Source organism: Tinamus guttatus, unplaced genomic scaffold (assembly GCF_059628265.1).
Source record: "Tinamus guttatus ecotype Peru unplaced genomic scaffold, ASM5962826v1 Tinamus_guttatus_pri_ptg000653l, whole genome shotgun sequence".
NCBI lineage: Eukaryota > Metazoa > Chordata > Aves > Tinamiformes > Tinamidae > Tinamus > Tinamus guttatus.
Window position 1 is genome coordinate 1,142,496 of NW_028289187.1, and position 6,000 is coordinate 1,148,495.

Genomic DNA, 6,000 nt, shown 5'->3' on the forward strand with positions numbered 1-6,000 from the left:
GATACAACAGAGGCCCCAACCCTGGGTCAAATGTTGTGAACATTGTCCTTCCACTCTGGAAGGAATTAGCTGTGAACGGGGTGGGCACTAGTGATTCTGCATCCTTTGATGTAAAGCTCTTCCTGGGTCAGATGCTTTTAGCAATATAGCTGGAGACCACATAAACAGAGATGCCAATGGCCAGTCTGGATGTGCAGAAATGCTGCATAGGATGGCAGCAAGAAACAAAACTGAATGTGGAATTGCGCCCATTTCAAATTAGCCATGCTGCTTCACACAGGATTTTCACTGCTACGTGACATTGTTTTGCATATAATTTGATGTCTTTGGCAATGTGTTCACTTACTTTCTAAAGGACAAAGACTATCGTGAATTCAAGCTAAATATTACTGTTGGAGTGATCCTTTTAAACTCTTGGTAAATAAGGTCTTGTCTACAGAAAAATGTTGTCTGAGGTTTTCTTTTTTTTCACCATATGTTTCTTTGGATCCAGGCAGATGTACTTTTTTGTTTGTTTGTTTTTAAAACCTATCTTTTCATATGTACAATTAGAAAGTGTTTATGCAGTTGCATTTGTTAGAAGTTGCCAGATTTTCATCATATTCTAACAAGAGTACACAACTGTAAAAGCTGTAGCCTCTGAGAAAAAGCCAAATTGACCTACTCAAGAGAATTAAATGTAACTGCAGTCTTAGAATGGGACTACATTAGGGGCAGTGCATAAAAACACAGACAGGAAAATCTAATGGGTTTCACTAAGACTGTATTCACACATCCTCTTCCGACTGCCTCTGTGCTGGCTACAAAGTTTTTGGCCCCCAGTACCACGTTATTGCACCCCTGTCAGGGGTTATCACAGCTGAGTCTGCCACGGGAGCTGCCCATGCGCACGGAGCCTCATCTGGTCTAGTTACAGGGCACTGGATGGTGAAGATGTCTGATCTCAGCATTTGAAACCTTTTTGACTCAAGAGGTTCAGGGATTGCTCATAGGAACAGAAATGTGTGTAAAACTTGGGGCAGTAATTTCCAACATCAGAGCAGTGATGACGCTTGCATTAAGCTTACACGACTGACTGTTTAGTCTTTTCTGAAAACTGCATGCATGGATATGGCCTTTTATTGGTTTGTGTGTTGATTGGGGCAATCTGGCTGCGTTAAATGTATGGACAGGATTCAGCTAAACTGAAACCCAGATTTGCGGCTCAGTACAACTTTTCTGCTCTAATTTAACTACATCTGCTCTACATGCTGGAGCAAGACTCACAGATCCTCTCTTCCTTCTGAAAATATACAATTTGTTTTTAAAATAACAAGAGTAATCTCTTTGCCAAAATGCTTAGGGTCTGATTTGTAATTCAAATCCCATTGTTATGAATAGGATCAATTCTAATAGGTCTTGTATGGCATATCCTTAGCATGTTGCCTTAGCACCTGCTGGTATTTGTATCATTTTTATAGTAGTAAGTTAGTATAGAGTTTCTAAAGATGGTAAGAATATTGGTCATTGTAATCACACTCCAGTCCTTTTTTGAAGGATAGATATCTAAATTTAAGTGGTTCAGCTGAATAGATAGTATTAGATCGTTTGGATTGGCAAGCACTCTTGATCCCATTATTTGCATTATTATTATGAATGTTTTTATTTTAATATGGTATGTATGATTTCTTTATTATTTATCACTGATATATCATTTACTTTTAAATTCAAAGAAAAATATGCAGTGTAGAAAAATATTTGTCTGAATGACAAATAAAATGCCAGATTTTTCTGAAAAAAAAATCAGAACAAAATGGTTACCACATAGGCATAGATGGTAAAATTAATGTTTATTTAAAATAATATAAACTGTGAAATCCATTAAATTTTGGACTAGACTTTGTCCTTATTCCCAATAGAACTTCATGGCAGAATGACATTTTGAGAATGTGTTCTAAAGAATAGTTGTCAAAGTGCAAGAGCCAGAATATAGACACTGCTTTGGCTGAACTCCTCTGAATACGTACATCTGGATTGATCTGCAATAGTTTTGTCTTGTTAAAACTGTTACTCATGTATGAGATTTGGTTTACATATCTAGACTGGGTTTTCAGCAGGGTTTCCCATAAGAATGAAGGAGAGGAAGGACTTTCCTGTAGTTGTTTGCCCTCCTAAGCTTGTGTAGAAATTATTATTTGAATGCTGCAGGGAATGTACTGTGTTACTAAACATGATCGGGAATGACCAATTTTTTGGCTAGATACGTATTTCCATTTGACTATTTTGTTCGATTTTAATCCCTCGTAAAGGAGAAAAATGCAATTGTTTGATTAAAAGTACCATGCTCATGACTGATAGCTTTGTGGAAAATGTTTCCTCTAAATATTTTATAAAACAATGGAAAAATGAATCTAATATCAATTACACTGTATATAAAGAGGAAAATATTTTGAAAGTGATTAAAATTTTATTTCCTTTTTACATCTATATGAACAAAAATAAGCATAATACAGATTAATATTGATCCTTAAGATACAGCATGCATGCCATCTAAAATGTATTGAATGAAACTTTTATTAGAAACATGTATCTGTACGTTAAAACTGGAATATGATACTTTCTAGGTAGAAATTCTGTGGGTATATCTGCACAGTGCAGTGCCATGCAGAAGCTCTAGTCAGATCTGTTTGTGAAGTAGAGTGAATGTTTGAGAATGCTTTCAAAAACAGAAAATTCAAGCATTTTTATTTCTCATTTCTACTTTTCCTTCCCCTCTTTTTGTAAAATCTTATCACTCTATCTGGTACATTGGGGCACAAAGGAATTATGAAAAGCAAAAGAAATCCCTGATTTATTGACTAAATTTGGAAGGATTTTTGACATGGCTGGCCATTCTTCAAATGGGATCTTTGTGCTGGAGTGCAGAGGTCAGGGCACAGAAGCCTTGGGATATCAAAAGGTGGTGAGAAGAATGGCTGGGATTTCCAGCAGCCTAAGAGTGCTCTTTTGTCTCCGGTGGTCAGTTGTCGGGGATGATGCCTGTGGACATCAAAGAAATGTCTAAACAGTGTTATCTAGGACTGTCCTTTGCCCCCTGCCATGTAATGGGCCTCTTTTCAGGAAAACATTGGGGAAAACTGAGAAAGCGAGTTGGCCTATGCTAGTGCTATTAATTCAGCCAGGAGGCAGATCAATAACATTTGCACTAGCCAGTGAAACAATCTGTTAGTTTCTAAAAGTGCAGATTAGTCTACCCTATAAATTATATGTTGCATGTGTGAGAATCAAGTTTAGTGTTTCATCATAATGGACATTTGATGAGACCATATTCTTTAAAGAAAATTCTTCTGAGAAAAAATGTAGTCTTCCTCTGCCATTTACAGAAAAAGCCTCTTTTTTAATTAATAGGATGTATTGAGATGTCTTTGAAGTCAAAAAGCATTGATGTCTGAAAAAGTTATGTCATAATTTTCAAGAAAAGCATCCTTTCCTCATCAACAAATAAAAGTTGCTATACAACAGAAAAGCCTGTATGCAATGTATTTCAACTCCTGTATTGCCTATATACCTTTCTTTTATTCTTTTGAACAAATTATCATTGTTAGTGGTTCTTCTGTGCCAAGTGCAATTAAAAAAAATGTTCTGAAAATGTTATGAGAAAAAAATTAAATATCTATTAAGAATATTTCCTGGTTTTGCCCATATGCACAAAGCAAAATATATTGTTCTCTCTGGACTCTCTTTAGACCAGAGCACTTTAAAGCTCCAATTTTGCAAAGACATGCTGGTTACTGCTGGTTTTTGTGCTGAACGACCAGGACAGTAGTCTGGGGCTCAGTCACGCGGGAGCTCCCACGTCTGAGACAGGCATCAACAGAAAGTCAGAACAGAAAGGGATCACAGCAACGGAGAGTGGGTATATCATTATGCAACATCACTGTCATTTTTGAACTAAATAGATTTAGTTTAAAAAGCCAAGTCTTAGCAGAACTGAAGGCTAAGTAGAATTTCTGATTATATATCAGTCTCTCGGACTATTTAATAAAAACCGCTTTAGGAGTTAATACTGCCCACATTTACTAACAGTATTAATTAAAGTATACTCAAAAACTTTACTAATAAATTAGGCCACGTGAATACTCATATTGTCATAAGAATTCTATATGATTCCAATACCAAGTACATAGGCCAAATAGTAATATAAGTATTAAAAATAAAACAAAGCTGGAGTTGAATCAATGACAGTTTCTTAAAAAGAGGAAACTGGAGTGGTGTTTCATCAGTAAATATTATCTGACATCTTTAACTAACTGAAAATGCAAGTGCAATGTGTCTTATATTCAGAAGTCTGAAATCAAACTGTTTGATGGGAATATATCTCTCTATCATATTTCATCCAACATAATTTAGGATTGAAGAGAAAACTGACTAAATATATGCATTAATTTAAATAAACATGTAATAATATCACTGTTCCAGTTTGAAACCAAAATTTCAAATAATAGCAAGTAACATGTGCCAAGATAATTGTTATTTATTTGAGTGAGCTCCCTTGAAAACTGATACTTCGGACTGCTAGATGACTCACCATTATTTACCTTCCTATAGCCTCATCCAGTAAAGAAGATGAGCAACTAGAGATTTGCTAACATGCTTCAGTGATCCCAGAGAAGCTAACTGATTGTTTTTGTCTTCATTCCTATACAGAGTTCAAATAAAATACTTTTAGGAAACTAGGGAGAACAAAGCATTGTACCACATAATGCTATTTTATTTTGTCCTTTTCTTGTGACACGTGCGCTATTTTTTTTGTCATAATTGTATCCTGATTTTGCAAATACTTCTGATCTTAGCCTACTAAGTAATAGTATCCATATTTTATAGTGAGAGAGATGTATAGTGTTAGATGACAAAAGCTCAAATTGTGTTATAATGTAACAAATTAGGATAATATTAAGCCCCTGAAAAGCAGACATATGGTACAAAGTAGGTAGGAGAAGCAATCTGCTCATAATCAAAGTGAATTGTCATTTTCGAGTTTGAGTCAGAAATCTTGCCTACTAATCTTATGATTACATTTCAGAATGCATTTTTCCCCTGCTGTCAAATTATACCATAAATAAAATATATTTTTTTTGAAAGAGCCTTTATAAAAAGTTTAGGAAGAAGACAATCCTTCAAAAAAATTTACTACTTTTGAAATCTATGTGTAAAATATACAGCATGCATAATTACAGAATATATGGTTGCTGGCAGATGTGGAATAGTCACCCCTTCAAGCAAAATATTTTGCTGTTGTATAACAGCTTGTTCGTAAAATGTTGATCGGTACAAAATGCCCAGCTGTGGTATTTCAGACATACCATTCTGTACCATTCATGCGGTCTGTTTCGAGCACTATTCCATTCCTTCATCCAGTCACATGAACTGTGTTCTTTAGATCTTTCTTAAGCATGAGAGACTGTTCTCTGCTGCAGGAGCAATGTACAGTGGATGGTATTAAAATACAAGAGCAACCCCAGTTACAGAATCACAGGAGGGTTGAGTTTGGAAGAGAGCTCTGGAGATCATCTAGTCCAAACACCCTGCTCAAGGAGGGTCATCTAGAGCATCCAGATTGCATCCAGATGGATTTAGAATATCTCCAAGGAAGGAGATTTTACAACCTCTCTGGGCAACCTGGGCAAGTTCTGAGTCACCCTCACAGTAAGGAAGCTTTTCCTCATGTTCAGCAGAACTTCCTGCATTTCAGTTTATGCCCGTTCCCTCTTGTCCTGTCACTGGACACCACTGAAAAGGGTCTGGCCCCATCCTCTTTTACATTCGCCCTTTGTATACTGATATACATCAAAAAATCGCTCCTAAAAGTCTTTTCCAAAGCCTGGAGAGTCACAGTTCTTTCAGGTTTTCCTCAGAGGAGAGATGCCCTTTGCTGAACTCACTCCAGGAGCTCTGCATCTCTCTTATACCAAGCAGTCTTACTTCAGGAATCTGCATTTCCTTTGTTGAAATTCTCAGGAT